This window comes from Pongo abelii, chromosome 9, assembly GCF_028885655.2.
Source record: "Pongo abelii isolate AG06213 chromosome 9, NHGRI_mPonAbe1-v2.0_pri, whole genome shotgun sequence".
Lineage (NCBI taxonomy): Eukaryota > Metazoa > Chordata > Mammalia > Primates > Hominidae > Pongo > Pongo abelii.
The window spans coordinates 127,077,733-127,098,361 of NC_071994.2; the positions used below are offsets into that span (position 1 = coordinate 127,077,733).

Genomic DNA, 20,629 nt, shown 5'->3' on the forward strand with positions numbered 1-20,629 from the left:
GAATCTGAATGTTGGCCTGCCTTGCTAGATTGGGGAAGTTCTCCTGGATAATATCCTGCAGAGTGTTTTCCAACTTGTTTCCATTCTCCCCGTCACTTTCAGGTACACCAATCAGACGTAGATTTGGTCTTTTCACATAGTCCTACATTTCTTGGAGGCTTTGCTCATTTCTTTTTATTCTTTTTTTTCTAAACTTCCCTTCTTGCTTCATTTCATTCATTTCATCTTCCAGGGCTGATACCCTTTCTTCCATTTGATCACATCGGCTCCTGAGGCTTCTGCATTCTTCACGTAGTTCTTGAGCCTTGGTTTTCAGCTCCATCAGCTCCTTTAAGCACTTCTCTGTATTGGTTATTCTAGTTATACATTCTTCTAAATTTTTTTCAAAGTTTTCAACTTCTTTGCCTTTGGTTTGAATATCCTCCCGTAGCTCGGAGTAATTTGATCGTCTGAAGCCTTCTTCTCTCAGCTCGTCAAAGTCATTCTCCATCCAGCTTTGTTCCGTTGCTGGTGAGGAACTGCGTTCCTTTGGAGGAGGAGAGGTACTCTGCTTTTTAGAGTTTCCAGTTTTTCTGCTCTGTTTTTTCCCCATCTTTGTGGTTTTATCTACTTTTGGTCTTTGATGATGGTGATGTACAGATGGGTTTTTGGTGTGGATGTCCTTTCTGTTAGTTTTCCTTCTAACAGACAGGACCCTCAGCTGCAGGTCTGTTGGAGTACCTGGCCGGCCGTGTGAGGTATCAGTCTGCCCCTGCTGGGGGGTGCCTCCCAGTTAGGCTGCTCGGGGGTCAGGGGTCAGGGACCCACTTGAGGAGGCAGTCTGCCCGTTCTCAGATCTCCAGTTGCGTGCTGGGAGAACCACTGCTCTCCTCAAAGCTGTCAGACAGGGACATTTAAGTCTGCAGAGGTTACTGCTGTCTTTTTGTTTGTCTGTGCCCTGCCCCCAGAGGTGGAGCCTACAGAGGCAGGCAGGCCTCCTTGAGCTGTGGTGGGCTCCATCCAGTTCAAGCTTCCAGGCTGCTTTGTTTACCTAAGCGAGCCTGTGCAATGGCGGGCGCCCCTCCCCCAGCCTCGCTGCCGACTTGCTGTTTGATCTCAGACTGCTGTGCTAGCAATCAGCGAGACTCCGTGGGCGTAGGACCCTCTGAGCCAGGTGCGGGCTATACTCTCCTGGGGCACCGTTTCCTAAGCCCGTCGGAAAAGCACAGTATTCGGGTGGGAGTGGCCCAATTTTCCAGGTGCCGTCTGTCACCCCTGGAAAGGGAACTCCCTGACCCCTTGCGCTTCCCGAGTAAGGCAATGCCTCGCCCCTGCTTTGGCTGGCGAACGGTGCACTCACCCACTGACCTGCGCCCACTGTCTGGCACTCCCTAGTGAGATGAACACGGTACCTCAGATGGAAATGCAGAAATCATCCGTCTTCTGCGTCGCTCGCGATGGGAGCTGTAGACCGGAGCTGTTCCCATTCGGCCATCTTGGCTCCTCCCCCCAGTTGCCTCTTTCTTTTGGCCAATTTCTCTCTATTTAAATGGGAAGTGTCTACACATTGCTTTTACCACCATTGTATCTTTAGAGTAAATAACTTGTTTTGATTTTACATGTTCATAGGTGGAAGAAACATGGCCTTGACTCTCAGATTAAATTGAAGACTTTGGACTTTTGAGTTGATGCTGAGTTGCGTTAAGACATTTTGGGTTGGGGACAAAATGGCCAGTTAGATGTAGCTGTGGTCCATGGCACTCATGGAGAGGAATGAAAAGGGGCGAGTGAATACAATACCTTCAATTGAAATATCCAGGTTATCATATTAGGAATGAATAGGCAAGCAGTTAAGATCCACAGAGAGTGGGGAGAAGCAGGTTGGAGGTGGGGGGTGCAGTGAGGGCCCACCCAGGAGAAGCTTGGAGCCAAAGAAACCCTCATCCCCAGCCAGGGGAGGTGGTGGGTGTTTGTGTGACTCACCCGGGAAGTCACGCTTCTCCCACAGGTCTTTGCAACCTGTGGAGCAGAAGATCCCCTCATGAGCCCACATCACAAGGGCCTTGGGTTTGTTACACAAAGCTGGGCAGAGTCCTGGCAAAATAGCCACTTACACACACATAGAGACCCAGGAGTTTTGCATGCTCGGGCCAGAGATACTGCCAAGGTGGAAAATCCTTCTATACACATCCCTAGGAAGGAGGCTGAATACAGGGAGTCAAGCAGCATCGTTCTGTAGGCCCCACTTCCACAGCACCTCATGGGTTAAGACCCACTGGGTTAGAATCTGGCCAGCCAAGGGCAGAGGGTTAAGTCAGCTGGAGACAAGACCTTGTTCCTGGAGGGAAGGATGGCCACCATCTTTATGGTTCAGAGGGAAACAGCCATTCCAGCTTTCTGGCTGTGGAGAATGCATACAGTCCAGACAAATAGGGGCCCCCACGGTGCAGCACAATGGCCTTGCCAGATCGTGGCCAGACTGCTTCTTTAACCTGGGCCCTGACACAGTCCTCCTTACTGGATGGGTCCTTTGTTCCACAGACAGAACTCCGATCTCTCCCTGGCAGGGAGTTCCTGGTAGGAGGGATGACCACCATATCTGTGGTTCTGTAGACTCAGCCATCCCAGCCTGCCAGGGGCACAGAAAAGGAAAGGACCCCGGGGCGCAGTATAGCTGCCTTACCAGATCGTGGACAGACTGCTTCTTTAGCCAGACTACTTCTTTAACCGGGACCCCGACCCACTTCTCCTCACTGGGTGGGTCCTCAGCTCTGCAGACAGAGATCTAACCTCTCCTTAGGAGGGAACTCCCAAGGGGAGGAGCAACCACCATCTCTGCAGTTCCGTAAACTCAGCCATTTTGTTCTGCTGGCTGAGGAGAATATGGGCAGTCCCATATTCATGAAAGAGGCTTCTCCCGACCCAGCACAACATGTTTGCTCTACCAAGAAGCAGCCAGACTTCTTCATGGGGTGGATTCTTGATCCTGTCCCTCCTGACTGGGTGAGATCTTCCAGTGGGGGACCCCGGCTGCCTCCTACAGATGCAGGAGAGGCCAAGGAGAGTGGGGTCTGGAGTGGACCCCCAGCAAACCGCAGCAGCCCTATAGTCGAGTGGCCTGTTAAAAACAAACAGAAGACAACTACAATATCAACAACAGCAACAAAAGACCTTACAAAAACCCCATTCAAAGGTTAGCAACCTCAAAGATCAGAGGTAGATAAGCCTACAAAGATGAGAAAGAATTAATGCAAAATGCTGAAAACTCAAAAAGTCAGAGTGCGTTTTCTTCAAATGACTGCAACGCCTCTCCAGCAAGGGCACAGAATTGGGCTGAGGCTGAGATGGATGACTTGGCAGAAGTAGGCTTCGAAAAGTGGGTAATAGTGAACTTCACTGACCTAAAGGAGCATGTTGTAACCCAATGCAAAGAAGCTAAGAATCATGATTACAAAATACAGGAGGCTGATAACCAGAATAGCTAGTTTAGACAAGAGCGTAACTGACCTGATGGAGCTGGAAAACACAACATGAGAAATTTACAATGCAATCACAACTATCAGTAGCAGAATAGACCAAGTGGAGGAAAGAATCTCAGAGTTTGAAGACTATCTTTCTGAAATAAGACAGGCTGACAGGAATAGAGAAAAAAGAATGAAAAGCAACAAACAAAACCTCTGAGAAATTTGAGACTATGTAAAAAGACCAAACCTACAACTGATTGGGGTATCTGAAATAGACAAAGAGAATGAAACCAAATTGGAAAACATACTTCAGGATATCATCCAGGAGAACTTCCCCAATCTAGCAAGACAGGCCAACATTCAAATTCAGGAAATCCAGAGAACCCCAGTAAGAGAGTCCATGAGAAGATCAACCCCAAGTCACATGATCATCAGATTCTCCAAGGTCAAAATGAAAGAAAAACTGTTAAGGGCAGCCAGGGAGAAAGACCAGGTCACCTACAAAGGGAAACTCATCAGACTAACAGAGGATCTCTCAGCAGAAACCCTACAAGCCAGAAGAGATTGGGGGCCAATATTCAGCATTTTTAAAGATAAGAATTTCCAGCCCAGAATTTCATATCCGGCCAAACTAAGCTTCATAAGTGAAGGAGAAATAAGATCCTTTACAGACAAGCAAATGCTGAGGGAATTAGTCACCACTAGGCCTGCCTGGCAAGAACTCCTGAAGGAAGCACTAAATATGGAAAGGAAAAATTGTTACCAGCCACTACACAACACAGTGAAGTACACAGACCAGTGACACTATGAAGCAACCACACAAACAAGTCTGCATCTGTGTTCATAAGGGATATTTGGCCTATAGTTTTCTTTTCTTGCAGTGTTTCTCTTTGGCTTTGTCTCTTGTAGTGTCTCTGTTTGTTTTATCATGTCTCTGTTTGGCTGGCCTCATACAATGTGTTTGAAGGTGTTCCTTCCTCTTCAGTTTTTTGGAAGAGTTTGAGAATAATTGGTTGTATTGGTCTGTTCTCATGCTGCTAATAAAGACATACCCGAGATGGGGTAATTTATAAAGAAAAAGAGGTTTAATGGACTCACAGTTTCACATGGCTGGGGAGGCCTCATAATCATGGCAGAAGACAAAGGGGGAGAAAGGCACATCTTACGTGGTGGCAGGCAAGAGAGCTTGTGCAGGGGAACTCCCATTTATAAAACCATCAGACTTACTCACTATCATGAGAACAGTATGGAGGAAACTGTCCCCATGATTCAGTTATCTCCATCTGGCCCCACCCTTGACTCATGGGGATTATTACAATTCAAGATGAGATTTGGGTGGGGACGCAGAGCCAAATCATATAATTGGTATTAATTATTCTGTAAGTATTTAGTAGAATTCATCCATGAAGGCATCTGATCGTGGGCCCTTTTTTTGGGGGGGTGTGTTTTTTTTGTTGGGAGGTTTTTGATTACTGATTTAATCATTTTTGTTCTTACCTTATCATTCTAAGTCCTCTCAATGCTTTGGGGGAAGTGAGGGAAACAGGTATCTCGGGAAGCTTCCCTAACTGCTGGGCACATTGGATGCATGCTTCACTCCCTCTTGGTCCTGAGGGAGGAATCACATGATGAGGAGCTCTCTCAGGGCATTGAGCTGTGCTAGTTTGGGGTCAGGGACTGTTGTGGATAAAGTGAAACTGCTCTTCTTACCTGTTTCAATGCAGCTGTTTTTGGTTATATGTTCGTCTAGAGTGCAGCAATTTCTTAACTGAGTTCTGGGATCTCATGAAAGTATTTTGTCCCATATGTGAATGTTAATCAGTGTTTCCATGGGGAGATGAGGGCTGGTACTTCCTAATTTACCTTCTTGCTCATGTCACTTTCAGTTTCTCTTTTGATGTTCTACTTTGCACATGGCCCCAAAGTATATCAAGTTGTGGTGCTTCATAAATATTCACAAATAATACATTCTTTCAAAAGTTGTCAGAATCATCACTTTTGAAAGTGGTGGGACCTTGGATCTCATGATAATCATCCTTTGTTGATGGGTTAGTCTATGACTTTTGTACGAATAATTTTAATTCTGCCCCAAAGCTGTGGCTTATTTATGTTGGATATGGGATCTAGACTCCCAGATTAAATACTGCATTATTTTGTTGCTGTTACCACTTGGGAACTTCATTACTAACTTGCTGCCAGTGGAGATAATTCAAAACCAGTAAAAGTTGCAATCAGTTCACTTTGGCTCAGTACATTTCCCTCAGGATTAATTTCCAAACTTTGAACTTAAAGAAAAAAAAAAAAAAAACAGTCCCTTAGGACATTTACTTACAACTAGAAGACAAAAAAATGAGTTTTTAAAAAGCAGGAAGTTTTAGATATTTATTTCTACTCACAAAATGGACACTACATTAAAGAACATGAACCTTGAGAGTTTAAAACAGATAGAATAAGAGAATATCCTATTTAACCAAATATGAGAGTCCCTTGTTAGTTTCCTGTGCATTAGTGGTAAAATAAATTTGACCTCTTCATAACAAAATTCTCATTTAATTAAAAAAATTTAAGTGTATGCATTCTGGGTACTGAAAATGTAGGAAATGTAGAAAAGTAGAGTGATGGAAAAATGCCAGCCATTGTATTACTCAAATTAATCTATGTTAACTATTTGGAGTATTTCATTTCAGCCTATGAGAAATTTTGAAGTGCAATTTAATTATGAATGAATGAAGAGGTTTTGAAAATTCCTTTTCTAAGTATTTAGTTACATATTTACCTATAGGCCTATAGGCCTTTTGTTGTATCCAAGTGAAAGCACCTTCCTCTTTGCGCTTGAACGTAACTTCACCTCCAATCCAGACCACCACTGTACAAACTGATTGGGATATGGGTCTATTCAAAGCAAATAAGACCATGCTAGACATTTTTAAGTGTGTGACTGAAATCAGATACTGAAGCTTGAATCTTATCTTTATTGGGATTTTAACATGATGTGCATGAATAGGAAAAAAAAAAAACACTTACATAAGTAATTTGGGCTTTGCATTTTAGTCTATAGGATAGAAACTTGTGTTTAAAGAACTGTTCTCCCACAGACTTGGGGTAGTCTTCTGACAGTCAGCTCTCTCTTAAACCAGTGATGAGAATGGTGAGTAATGAGGAACAAACATAAAAGAAGACACTTAAAACGTCATATGGTCACTGATTTTGTAAATAACAAGGCTTTAGGTAATGTAATATCTTCCAACTGTCACAAAATGTCATGAAAAAATCTAATAAATGAAGACTGTTGTACTACATTGTATCCATAAAAGAACTCAAATTGATCTCTTTGGGTGTTTGGTGGGGACCTTGGAGCATAAGGAAATAGCATTCCAAGGAAAATTATAAATCAAACTAAAATTTGAGTAAGAAATAATCAAAATAAGATTTGTCCAATTACAAAGTGTTACACAGACAGAATTATCTGCAATTCCTTATCAGAGGACTATTCTCTTTTCTACCTGGGTTACAGGTATTAGTATAATTGAGGCTCTCATAGGCTTCTGGCACCAAATGCAGAAAAAGATATCTGCTGTGTTCACTTAGGGGTAGGTGTTTTCATGAACAAGACCTCAGTAGAGTTCTTTAACCTAGGGATTTAGCAACGTAAGTATTATTTATAACTAAGAAGATAAAAACAGTGTTGTGAGTAACCAAAACACAACTTTACATACACTTTAGTCATACAAAGACATAATTAATATAATCTGAATTATACGATGTGGTTTTATTTAATCACTGATTCATTCTCATTAGGGATTGTCAAACTCACCAGGTGATGCAGAGCCAGAGGTAGACTCTCAGTTCTTTTCATGGTACTATTTTTACACCGTTCTGTATTTTCAAACACTTTTTCTTACTTTTGGGGTTCTCTAGATTCAGAGGCTTTAAGGTTTGTTTGCCTTTTATCAGAGCTTTATGTTTCTCTACATGTCAGTGTTCTTATGCCAAAGACTACCAGCAACATACCTATAGTTAAACAAGTAGGGTTTAATTAATCATCACCATGAGAAGAGGCCACACCGTGGGGAACCACAGAATATTTAAATAAGAGGGTGTACCAGCTACAGGACAGCTACAGTACAGGCTCTGGTACTTTCGGGAAGTATCTAAAAAAGTAGGGGCTTGCTCTGGATTAAGCATTGTTAGAAAAATGGGGCAATTCTATTACTGAGTATATCAAAATACCTTATCTATAGTTAGGGCAGACAGAGTGAGATAAAGGTATAATTGGTAAAGAGACAGCAGTCATTCATTTGGCGAGAAAAGGTGATGTTTGATATTTTGTGCCACATGACGATCTTGTCTGAAATGGATGTTTGGTGAGCTTGTTAATGTGCAATGAGAGAAAAACGTAGCTGTGATCATCAGATCAGTTTATACTAATATTAGGGCCTATCTTTGAACCTCAGAGCAGTTCTGGGTGTTAGGGGCTACTTTTTTCTTATACATTATCATAATTCTTTTTACAGTGGCAAAGTGATGTTTCCTTCTTTATATTGAATCCTGTTTCAGTTGTTAAGGTTATGCTTAGTTGTTGAACATCTCACCCCTCTTTGACGCAAACCAAGCTCTCTGATTCTCTAGGATACTTAGCAACAGTATCAACATCCATGGTGACACTCCTATTTCTAACCTTGCTTCTTAACAGCCTTCTGCATCCTACCCTTTCCTCGTTACACTGATCGCACTGCATCATTGCCCTTTCTAACTAATAAAGCCTAAACAGAGCATAAAAATTTGAAGAAAAGAGCTATATACATAGTTACAGGAAACAATAATAGACTTAAAAGGTGATCCTGCTTTCCAAATATAGTCTTTAAAGTCATACTATGTCGATAAATTAATCACATTTCTATTTGTGATCACAGTGTATAGAAACTACATTTAGAGATGGCTCACATTGATCAAAATAGAAATTAATTTACAATAACAAAGATAGTGCTAGACAGCTACACAACTTTTGCTTTTGCCAGAATATTTCCTCCAAATAGAAAAAGTATATGGGAAAACAAATTAGGTACATAGGTATTTGGTGAAGCTTGAGTCAGAACAAAGGACATTAGGAACCAAATAAAATGTTTAATGGAACTAGGTAAAGATAAAGCTAATCTGAGGCTCCCAATGCCACAGCAGGTGTATACCTGACTTGTGTGCAGGATAGACCTTTTCCCTAGAAACAGCATAGGATGGTATAGTCTTTTCATTAATCAATCTTTTAAACTTGTCTCTTTGCCATATTGGCTAGGAGAATTAAGTATTTTGCCTCAACATAGTCAAGATTATTTAAAAGGAAGCATTTCAGGCTAGTGAAAGCTCATTATTTTTCACTCTTCCAATGTCTACATGTGATGACATGTTGTTACTTTATATGAATGATCTCATTTAAGAGCCACAAGTGTCATGTAAGATAAACAGCAGAAATTCCTGCCATCATTTTAGAGATGAGTAAGCAAAAGCTTAGAGATGTAATATAACTAATCTAACTCTATGGACATTTAGTGGCTAAACAAATATTAGACATTAGCTCTTATAACTCAGGGTCTGGAGTTTTTCTGCCATTCCATATTACTACATGAAGAATATTTCAAAGACAATGAGGACATAGAATCTTTACTTTTTTTTCCCTGGCTTTCATATCAAGGTTATAATACTTCACTGTTAGTGATGTGTGATGCTTATTCATTCTGCATGCATAATCTGAGGCTCAGCCTCACTTCCGTGCCACTGTTCACATGAACAAGGTGCCATACAGAGGCAGCATAGCTTAGATGTCCTGAAGTTGCTTAGTGTCATGTTCCTTTGGAATGTGGTGACACTATTGTGCAAATTGATTCCCTTCATACTTTCTTTACCTTTTCATTTCTCAAGCTATAAATGCAGGGATTCAGAAAAGAAGTCACTACTATAGTGAGGACAGCTGTCACTTTGTCAAAATCCAGCTAATACCTCTGGTTAGGCCTCACATACATGGAGATGGAGTTTCAGCAGGTAATAAAGATGATGGTGATGTGTGAAGCACAGGTGGAAAAGGCCTCCTGACATCCTTGGGCTGAGGAGATGCGCAGGAGGGAGAAATGATGTAGGCATAGGATGTGGCGTTGAGCACCAGCGAGTTCAGGACCATAAGAGATGATAAAAGGAAGCTTATCATCTCAATGAAATGAATATCAATACAGGCCACCTGCAGTAAAGGGGCAATGTCACAGAAGAAGGGACTAACTTTTTCAGTACAGTCTGGCAACCTGGACACCACAATAGTCAGGCACAACACAGCCAGGAAGATTCCCATCCAGCATCCCAGAGCCAGCAGGAGGCAGGCCCTGCTGTTTGCAATGATGGTGCAGCACGGGGGTCACAGGTTGCCATGCAGTGGTTGAAGGATATCACTGCCAAGGGGATAAACTCCACTGTCCCCAGAAAGAAGTAGAAATATATTTGGGTGATGCAGCCAGAGAAGGATATGACTTTCTTCTAAGGAACAAGTCCACTGGGGTTTGGAGACAATTATCTGTCCACATTAAGAAAATGACGAAAAGGTTTCCTGTTATGGTGAGCATATGAACCAGCCAGAGAATGACACATAGCCAAATCTGAAGCTCCTGGACAGCAGGAAGGGAGACCGGGTGAATTCAGTTACCATTGTCTGGTTTCGTATGGCCCTTTCCACTGGAGGGGCAAAAAAACAAACAAAGGAAATTAGAACAGTTTAAGATACCCTTCAAATTTTCCATGATCTTGCTAAATCTAGAATAGGGAGGACATTCCAGAGGAGAAGGGTCCTAATCCTGTCTGTGACTGTGGCCTGGGGCAAACCAAATGATCTCATTTGGTCTCAGTTCTCATCTATATGATTAACAGGTTGGATTAAAAAAAATTACACAACTCTCTGGTTCCTTTAAACTCTTTTTGATTTCTGTTAAACTTATATATTTCTTCTCTATTTCCTTCTTAGATACAAAACCATCCAAGCTAACTGAAGTATATAATAAACTGAAAATTCCCCAAGTTATTTCAATCATATTTTAACCCTTCATTGGCTATCCTAGCATATAACATCACATCATACTTTGTGGAGGGAAGAGAAGCAATCAAACAAATTCTATTACCATTTTTATTTAGTCCATTTTGCCTCGTTGTGAAGGAATACCTGCAGCTGGGTAACTTATAAGGCAAAGAGGTTTATTTGGCTCACCATTCTGCAGACTGTACAAGTCATGGCTCCAGCATCTAGTTGGCTTCTGGGGAAGCCTCAGGAAGCTTCCAGTCATGGCAGAAGGCAAAGGGGGAGCAGAAGTGTCACATGGTGACAGAGGGAACAAAAGGGAGAGGAGGAGGCGCTAGTATTTTTAAAACAACCAGTTCTTGTGTGAACTAATAGATTTGGAGGGGGAACATCCAAACTATATGAACATTCCTGTATCAGGACTGACTGACATATCATAATCTGAAGGCTTCTCTTAATCTACAACAAATATTAGGCCACACTGAGACCTTGTTGGGTACATCAAGGAAAAAAAATCTTTTATAAAAGAACAAAAGTTGACAATTAGAAAAGCTTAAGAAGATTTAGAAATAATACACAAAACATGTAGAAGAAAGCTGATAAAGATTAAAGCAGAAATCAATAAAATGAAAAACAAAAAAAATCCAATCTGATTAATAAAGCCAAAATTAATTATCTGAAAAGACTAAATCCTGGTGAGATTCATTAAGAGACAAGGAAGAAGAAAGAGAAGGTAAAATGATATTATATCAAGAATGAATACAGAAAATAAGGCAAACATTAAAGAGTTAATGAGACTATGTCACTAACTATAGGCTGTATCATTTGAAAACTGACAAGAAATAGACTTGTTCTTAACACAACTAACTGAGGAAAAAATAAAAAGACCTTAGTAGTCTTAAAACTCTTATAGGAATTGAATAAGTAATTAAAATCTTCTTACAAAGAAGGTCCACATAATTTTTCAGGTGACCTCTATGGGACTTTCATGGAACAACTAGTTGCAATGTGATGAAAACTCAGAAAATTTTAAGAAACGGGAGATACTTTGCAATTCATTCTATGAAGCCAATAATAACATTGATTATAATCAGATAAATATGGAAAGGAAAATTACAGGCCTATTTTATTCATGTATACATGCAAATATCCTACATAAAGAATAAACAAATTGGAGCTTTAGACAGCAGAACACATGCAGCTTTAATGCACCCCCTTAAATTTCCACAGGGCCATGCTCCACATGGCCATACCTTTAATAGGCCAGGTTTCCATTGCCTTCTTGCATGAGAGTATGGCCGGGCCATTGGTCACTGCCCATGGGTCAGTAAAAACCCAAACCACTGGGGCTTCTATTATTGTTCAATTCTTTCATCTCTGTTAAGAAAACAGCAAGCAATTCAGCCCACCAAGCTGATTTGTTTTTACCTTCTTTGGTCAGAGTAGCAGACTTCCAAACAGGATGATGTCCGTTCACCTTGGAACTGTCATCTGCAATCTCAGCAGCTCTTGTTCTGTCAGATTCCTTGCCCCATAGCTGAACAAAGGCCCTGAACATAGGTGGCAATGGAGACTGATGCTGGTAGTCCTGAGGGGTTACAAATAGGTCTTGGCAGGAATAGACACTGACTCTGGAGTGGGTTTTGCTTTCCCAGTGAAAGATGCAGATGCTCAGAATGCCGTAAAGAAACCAGAACAGGAGATATTGCATGGATTTGGATGGCTGACTGTCATTCCTTCACACCAGGGAACATACCATGCAATCCATACTATCCAGCAATGGGCTGAAAGATACCCTCCTTAGACTTAGACTGATAGTTTAATAGAGAAGCATAAGGAGCAACTAAAACATTGGTTATCTAAAACAGGGGAGGATGAAAGCATGAAGGGCTGGCTTTCACACCTTCATGAGTGTGTGTTCACACTCAATAAGAGTGCAGCTAAAGGAGTATCCCCATTAGATTTTTCTGTTTTTCTTGTTGATCTGGGGAAGTGGCAGTGGGGAGGATGCTGATATGACTAGGCAATTCTTACCAAGGGAGGAGTACCCTAGTATAACAACTGTAATTTTTTCTTTCTTCTCCAAATCACTGCAAAAAAACCTTTTTTTTTTTCTTTTCTCCCCTACCTAATGCAATGATCCTAGGACTAGGGTTGCAACTACAAGTGCTGGAAGCAGGAATAATTTCTAAGCAAGAAACTATCGCTATGTTTTTAAATAGGAACCCAATGGGGATGGGTTGTGCTTTCACCCTATCTAGCAAAATTGAGGCTGAGTGAATGCAGCTATATTGCCTGGTGGTAAAAATAGCTCACTAGTTCTGCACCTATGTAACATTATCTAAATGGGAGTGGACTGAGGGGGAGGTATTTGCTAGACTAGTATTGCTTCCTGCAATCTAGACCAGCATAGTGGTGATTCTGATGTCCCTTCAAAAGGTGAAAAAGTTTGAGTACTAATGGAGAGAAGGGGAAATAGTAGCTGAGAGTAAAGAAATGAATAAATGGGCTATGAATTGAGGGAACTCCAACATTACATTAACAACTCAAAACACTCTTAGAGCAAGAAATGACATTGTCTCTTAGCTCAATTATTCCAGATGCATGAAAGGGTGAAGCTGTGCTTGCTGAAACCATTCCTGATTTTGGAAACTGAGAAGATTGAAAAGAAGCTTGCAAACCTGAGTTGCCTCACCCTGTGAGATATTCATATGGTATGATGTGCTGGACTAGTTATTAATGATTGAATGGGATTCTAGTAATGTGGCAGTATCTTTCGAGTTGCGTATTATTTGGATATAAAACATCTGTGTTTGAAAACCAGTGAGTGGACTGTGATATTATGATGATATATATTGTTTTTTGTCCACAGTTCCTGGCTGATAAGTCTCATAACCCTTGTTACAGGTGGGGATGATCACTGGAAAGACCAAGGCATGATTAGAGGGTTGGGACTTTCAGCTCCACCCCCAACATCTGGGGAGGGTAGAGAGGCTGAAGGTAAAGTTGATCACCAATGACCAATGGTTTAATCAATCATGCTTACATAGTGAAACCTCCAAAAAACCCAAGAGGACAAGGTTTGGAGAGCTTCTGGAGAGCTGAACACGTGGAGGTTTTTGGATGGTGGCACACCCAGGGAGGGCGTGCCCCTTACCCCATACCTCACCCTACACATCTCTTCATCTGTATCCTTTGTAATGTCCTTTATAATAAACTGGTAAGTGAAAAAAACAAAAGAGGATAAGTAAGCCAAAATCAGTAGTGTCTATAAGCTTATCCCAGGGATGAAAGAATGGTTGAATATTAAATTTTTGTAAATATTCTTTCACATTCACAGGTTCAAGGACAAACCACTTTGTCACCTCAATGGACAGAAAAAGTATTTAATAGGTTTAAACACATAGTCATTATAGAAATAGAAAGAAATAGAAATAAACTTATTTAATTTTGTATAAAATATTTATCCAAAATTACATAAATTATTATTCCAAATGAGGAAACATTTGAAGAATTGAAAATCAGGAATAAGATAAGCATAACCACTGTTGCTCATTTAATCAACAATGTATTGAAGAGAGGAATTACACTATTGCTTATCAGTAAGAAAGTAATTTTCTTTCAGAATATGTCACATTTGTGCAAGGATTGAAAAGTTGACCAGAAAATAGAAACCCCGTAACCCCATAAAACAGACCCATGGAATATAGAGGACTTTGATATATAATTTATGTGTATGGCAAATCAGTGGCAAAAGAAGAAATTTTCAGAAAATGTGGAAAAAATAATATATATAAAAATTATATTTTCCATATATATCAATACTATATTTCCATATATATGGCTATGAGGGAGCAGGAGGTGAGGATGGAGAAAGAACACATAGGTAGTTGTAATTCATTTATAATGTTCTCATTCTTGGGCAGGTGGTAGATGTTTATTTCACTATTAAAAACAAACAGTAAAATAAAAGAGGGTCATAATTGGAAGAAAGATCAGAATACATTATGAATCAAAGGTTATGACTGTTCCAATCCTAAGGGAAGAGGCTGTAAAAACAAAAATGTAACAACAGCAATAGCAAGGTCAACAGTGATATTTTAGTGATGGGTTAAATACTGTATTGGAATAGTGGAGTAGACAGCCTGTAAGTTTTTGAGAGTCTGTAATTTTATGAAAACTATTCCTGGCATTCTCCGAAAATTTCAGATTAGCCAATCCATAGAAATAGGAGATTTCTCCTTGTTACAAAGTATCAACTATGATTAGACTAGAGATTTAAATATAAAACCTAAACTTAAACATTTAAAGACGTATAAAGAAGTATATTTCTGAAATTCTGTAGGGATGATTTCTCAGCAATGCTAAAGAAATCTTAACAGTAAGAGATAATATTAGGGAATTCAAATATTTTAAAATTAAGAATTCTTGCTATTCAAAAGGGATCTGATACAAAATGAAAATACAAGCCTCCTACTGGACAAGATATTCACAATATCTTTGCTCTGAGATTCTTTTGAGTTGTTAATGTAATGCTGGGTTTCCCTCAATTCATAACCCATTTAATCATTTAGAATCTTTTATTTAGGACTGTAGCATAGACCATCAGCCCATCATATGTCAAGTAAGTCATCTGAAGAAAAAGTTGGTTTATTGCTTTATGATAAAATATTTGAGCACAAACTATATAAGGATGGCTAATTGGAAGTGCACAGGTTGTTAATTGCATTCAGTGTTATCTACTTGAATGCAGAAAATTGAAATATTAGGTCATTCAGTTTATTCATTACCCAGCATTTGAAATTGTTGTTCCTTCTGTATGACTTCAAGTATTTGGTTTTTGTTTGGAGCTAGCATGTTCTACATGCTACATGCTGCCTTATGTTCAAGTGTTTTCTGAAATCCACTGAACATCTCTTCTCTTTCTTATGTGTCTTTTCTTGTGACATTTTCTCCTTGAGAAAATACCTCATTGCTTTCTTCTTCATCTATTGGTAGTCCAGTTGCCTATATGCCTAAATGAGATTAAATTTTCATCTTTTGATAAAACAGGGTTTTTGAAGCAAGGCTTTTTTTGTTTGTTTTGTTTTGTTTTAATCATCTCTAACCCCACAGCTGGCAGTGATTTAAAAAGAAAGAAAGAATTTATGGTATTAAAAATTCTGTAACCGTGTGTGTGTGTGTGTGTGTAACAAGCTCAACAAGACATTTTTCACAAGGATGATTGATTAAAGACATAAATAGCTTAATTTTATATGACTTTTATTGGTAGTTACTAAGGTATGTCTCTTCTAAAGTATTTTCCATGGTTCCTATTTTTCATGCGTGTCTGTGTGAAGAGACCACCAAACAGGCTTTGTGTGAGCAACAAGACTGTTTATTTCACCTGGTGCAGCCGGGCTGAGTCCGAAGAGAGAGTCAGCGAAGGGAGATGGAGTGGGGCCATTTTATAAGATTTGGGTAGGTTAAGGAAAAAGTGGGGTTGTTCTCTGGCGGGCAGGAGTGGGGGTCACAACGTGCTCAGGAGGGGAGGTTTTGAGCCAGGATGAGCCAGGAGAAGGAATTTCACAAGATAATGTCATCAGTTAAGGCAGGAACAGGCCATTTTCACTTCTTTTGTGGTGGAATGTCATCAGTTAAGGCAGGAACCGGCCATCTGGGTGTGTACGTGCAGGTCACAGGGGATATGATGGCTTAGCTTGGGCTCAGAGGCCAGACATTCCTGTCTTCTTATAATTAATAAGAAAAATAAAACGAAATAGTGGTAAAGTGTTGGGATGGCAAAAATGTTTGGGGATGGTATGGAGAGGTAATGGGTGATGTTTCTCAGGGCTGCTTCAAGCGGGATTAGGGGCGGCGTGGGAACCTAGAGTGGGAGAGATTAAGCTAAAGGAAGATTTTATGGTAAGGGGTGATATTGTGAGGTTGTTAGAAGAGACATTTGTCATGTAGAATTATTGGTGATGGCCCAGATATGGTTTTGGATGAATTGAGAAACTAAACGGAATAAGAGAAGGAGAAAAACAGGTATTAAAGGACTAAGAATTGGGAGGACCTAGGACATCTAATTAGAGAGTGCCTAAGGAGGTTTAGAATAGCCTTGCCAGCAAAGATTATTTATTTACTTTAAGAGTTAAGAGTGGTGGTTTGACGATAGCACCAGGAGATGTCAGCTGTGATGGCTTGGAGAAACAGTGTAAACCGGCAGTGTAAACAAGAGCAGGGCATGTATGAGTAGTTGAGAACGGTGAATAGGAGTATGACTAGAGAGAAGATAGTAGGGATGACAAATTTTTTGGGGCATAGTCCAAGTTGGTCTGGTGTCTGGAATGAGACTGGGGCCTAATAAAAAGGAGCGTCCATACAGGAGCTCAAATGGGCTGTACCTTGTAGCATTCTGAGGACAGGCATGAATTCTGAGAAGGGAAAGTGGTAAAAGTATTGTCCAGTCCTTTTTAAGTTGGTGGCTGGGCTTGGTGAGGTTTGTTTTTAAAAGACCTTTAGTCCATTCTACCTTTCCTGGAGACTGAGGACCGTAAGGAATTTAAAGGTTTCACTGAATACCAAGAGCCTGAAAAACTGCTTGGCCGATTTGACTAATAAAGGCCGGTCCGCTATCGGACTGTATAGAGGTGGGAAGGCCAAACCGAGGAATTATGTCTGACAGAATGGAAGAAAAGACCGTGGTGGCCTTCTCAGACCTTTGGGAAAGGCCTCTACCTATCCAGTGAAAGTGTCTACCTAGACCAAGAGGTATTTTAGTTTCCTGACTCGGGGCATGTTGAGTAAAGTCAATTTGCCAGTCCTGGGTGGGGGCAAATCCTTGAGTTTGATGTGTAGGGAAGGGAGGGGGCCTGAATAATCCCTGAGAAGTAGTAGAATAGCAGATGGAGCACTGAGAAGTTATTTCTTTGAGGATAGATTTCCACAATGGAAAGGAAATGAGAGGTTGTAAGAGGCGGGCTAGTGGCTTCTACTATAGCGTAGCCTGCCTTTGCTGGTGTGTGACGATTAGGCCTGGTTGAACTGCCATCAATAAACCAAGTGTGATCAGGGTGAGGAACAGGAAAGAAGGAAATACGGGGAAATGGGGTGAATGTCAGGTGGATCAGAGAGATACAGTCATGGGGGTCACATGTGGTATCAGGAATAATGTGGGAGGCCGGATTGAAGTCCGGGCCAGGAACAATGGTAATTGTGGGAAACTCAACAAAGAGTGAGTACAACTGAAGGAGCCGGGAAGCAGAAAGTATATGTGTCAGGTGTGAGGAAGAAAATAGATTTTGGAAGTTATGAGAACTGTAGAGAGCGAGTTGAGCATGGTTTGTGATTTTAAGGGCCTCTAAAAGTATTAGGGCGGTGGCGGCTGCTGCACGCAGACTTGAGGGCTAGGCAAAACACTAAGGTCAAGTTGTCTGGATAAAAAGGCTACAGGGCACAGTCCTGGTTCTTGTGTAAGAATTCTGACTGCACAGCCCTGCACTTTGGCTGTGGGTAATGAAAAGGGTTGGGATCAGTCAGGGAGAGCTAGGGTGGGGGCAGTCTCTGAAGCTGTCTTCAAGGAATGGAAAGAGGAGTGGGGAAAGGATTTAGGATCTATGGGGTCAGCTAGGTTTCCTTTTGTGAGTTTATATAATGGTTTTGGTAGGATGGCAAAACCAGGTATCTAAAGTCGAAAGTATCTAACCATGCCTAGAAAGGAAAGGAGTTGTTGTTTTGTAGAAGGTGCTGGGGTTTGAGAGATCAGTCGGACATGATCAGCAGGGAGAGCACGTGTGTTTTTATGAGAATTATGCCGAGATAGGTAATAGACGAGGATGAAATTTGGGCTTGACAGAAGTAATGGGGGCTGTCTGTGAAGCCTTGCGGCAGTAGAGCCCAGGTAATTTGCTGAGCCTTATGGGTGTCAGGGTCAGTCCAAGTGAAAGCAAAGAGAGGCTGGGATGAAGGGTGCAAAGGAATAGTAAAGAAAGCATGTTTGAGATCCAGAACAGAATAATGGGTTGTAGAGGCAGGTATTGAGGATAGGAGAGTATATGGGTTTGGCACCACAGGGTGGATAGGCAAAACAGTTTGGTTGATAAGGTGCAGATCCTGAACTAACTTGTAAGGCTTGTCTGGTTTTAGGACAGGTAAAATGGGGGAATTGTAAGGAGAGTTTATAGGCTTTAGAAGGCCATGCTGTAGCAGGCGAGTGATAACAGGCTTTAATCTTTTTAAAGCGCCCTGTGTGATGGGATGTTGGCATTGAGCTGGGTAAGGGTGATTAGGTTTTAATGAGATGGTAAGGAGTGCATGATCGGTCACCAAGGAGGGAGTAGAGGTATCCTATACTTGTGGGTTAAGGTGGGGGGATACAAGAGGAGGATGCAAAGGAGGCTTTGGATTGGGAAGAAGGGCGGCAATGAGATGTGGCTGTAGTCCAGGAATAGTCAGGGAAGCAGATAATTTAGTTAAAATGTCTCAACTTAATAAGGGAACTGGGCAGGTGGGGATAACTAAAAAGGAGTGCTTAAAAAAGTATTGTCTAAGTTGGCACCAGAGTTGGGGAGTTTCAAGAGGTTTTGAAGCCTGGTGGTCAATACCCACAGCAGTTATGGAGGCAAGGGAAACAGGCTCTTGAAAAGAAGGTAATGTGGAGTGGGTAGCCTCTGTATTGATTAAGAAGGGGACAGACTTACTTTCCACTGTGAGAGTTACTCGAAGCTCGGCGTCCATGATGGTCTAGGGGGCTTCTGAGGCCATTGGGCAGTGTCAGTCTTCAGCCGCTAAGCCGAGAAGATCTGGGAAGGAGTCAGTCAGAAAGCCTTGGGCCAGAGTTCCAGGGGCTCTGGGAGTGGCTGCCAGGTGAGTTGGACAGTCTGATTTCCAGTGGGGTCCTGCACAGATGGCACAAGGCTTAGGAGGAATCCCGGGCTGCGGGCATTCCTTGGCCTGGTGGCCAGATTTCTGGCACTTGTAGCAAGCTCCTGGGGGAGGCGGGCCTGGAGGAATGCCTGGCCACTGCGGTTTAGGCATTTGGAAGTTCTTGTGTGCTGGAGATGTGGCTGGGGTTTGTCTTACAGTGGAGGCAAGGAATTGCAACTCAGAAATATGTTGCTACTTGGCTGCCTCTACTCTATTATTGTTTACCTCGAAGGCGAGGTTAATTAAGTTCTGTTGAGGGGTTTGAGGGCCAGAATTTAATATTTGGAGTTTTATTTAATGTCGGTAGTGGATTGGGTAATAAAATGTATATTGAGAATAAGATGGCCTTTTGACTTTTTAGGGTCTAGGGCTGTAAAGCATCTCAGGGTTGCTGCCAAATGAGCCATGAACTGGGCTGGGTTTTTATATTTGATGAAAAAAAGCCTAAACGCTATCTGATTTGGGATAAAGAAAAAGGAGCATTAACCTTGATTATGCCTTTAGCTCCAGCCACCTTTTTAAGAGGAAATTGCTGGGCAGGTGGGGGAGGGCTAGTCACAGAATGAAACTGTAAGCGGGACCGGGTGTGAGGAGGGGAGGTGATAAAAGGATTATAGGGTGAGGAGCGGAGGCTGAGGAAGAATTGGGACCTAGCTCGGCCTGCCAAGGAGGGAAGAGGTCAGATGGGTCTGTAGAAAAGGAAGATTAGACTCAGAGACACTTGGGGTTGGGACTGAGGGGACAGGAGGGAGGGAAAGAAGGAAGATTTGGGACGAGTTGCATTGGGAACAGAGACTAGGGAGGGACCGATGTGTAAAAGAATGCCTGGAGGTCAGGCACCTCAGACCATTTGCCTATTTTATGACAAGAATTATTTAGATCTTGTGGGATGGAAAAATCGAAAGTGCCATTTTCTGGCTATTTGGAACCACTGTCGAGTTTGTATTGGGGCCAAGCGTCATTGTAGAAGAAAATAAGGCATTTAGGTTTTAGGTCAGGTGTGAGTTGAAGAGGTTTTAAGTTGTTGAGAACACAGGCTAAGGGAGAAGGAGGAATGGAGGGTGGAAGTTTGCCTATAGTGAAGGAGGCAAGTTTAAAGAGAAGGGTAGAGACACGGAGAAGGGGGTGGGGAGCAGCCCTGGGCTGCAACGTGGGTGAGCAGCCAAAGCAGGTGTCCCTGCAATTGACTTGCCACCAAGGGAATGTGGTTGAATGATCAAGGCAGGCATCC

General features: G+C 41.6%; 1 pseudogene; it reads right to left on the bottom strand.

The window, feature by feature from the left end:
* Positions 1-19,209, bottom strand: part of LOC100439876 (olfactory receptor 6M1-like) — a 37,249-nt pseudogene extending 18,040 nt beyond the window's left edge.
* Positions 19,210-20,629: the final 1,420 nt, after the last annotated feature.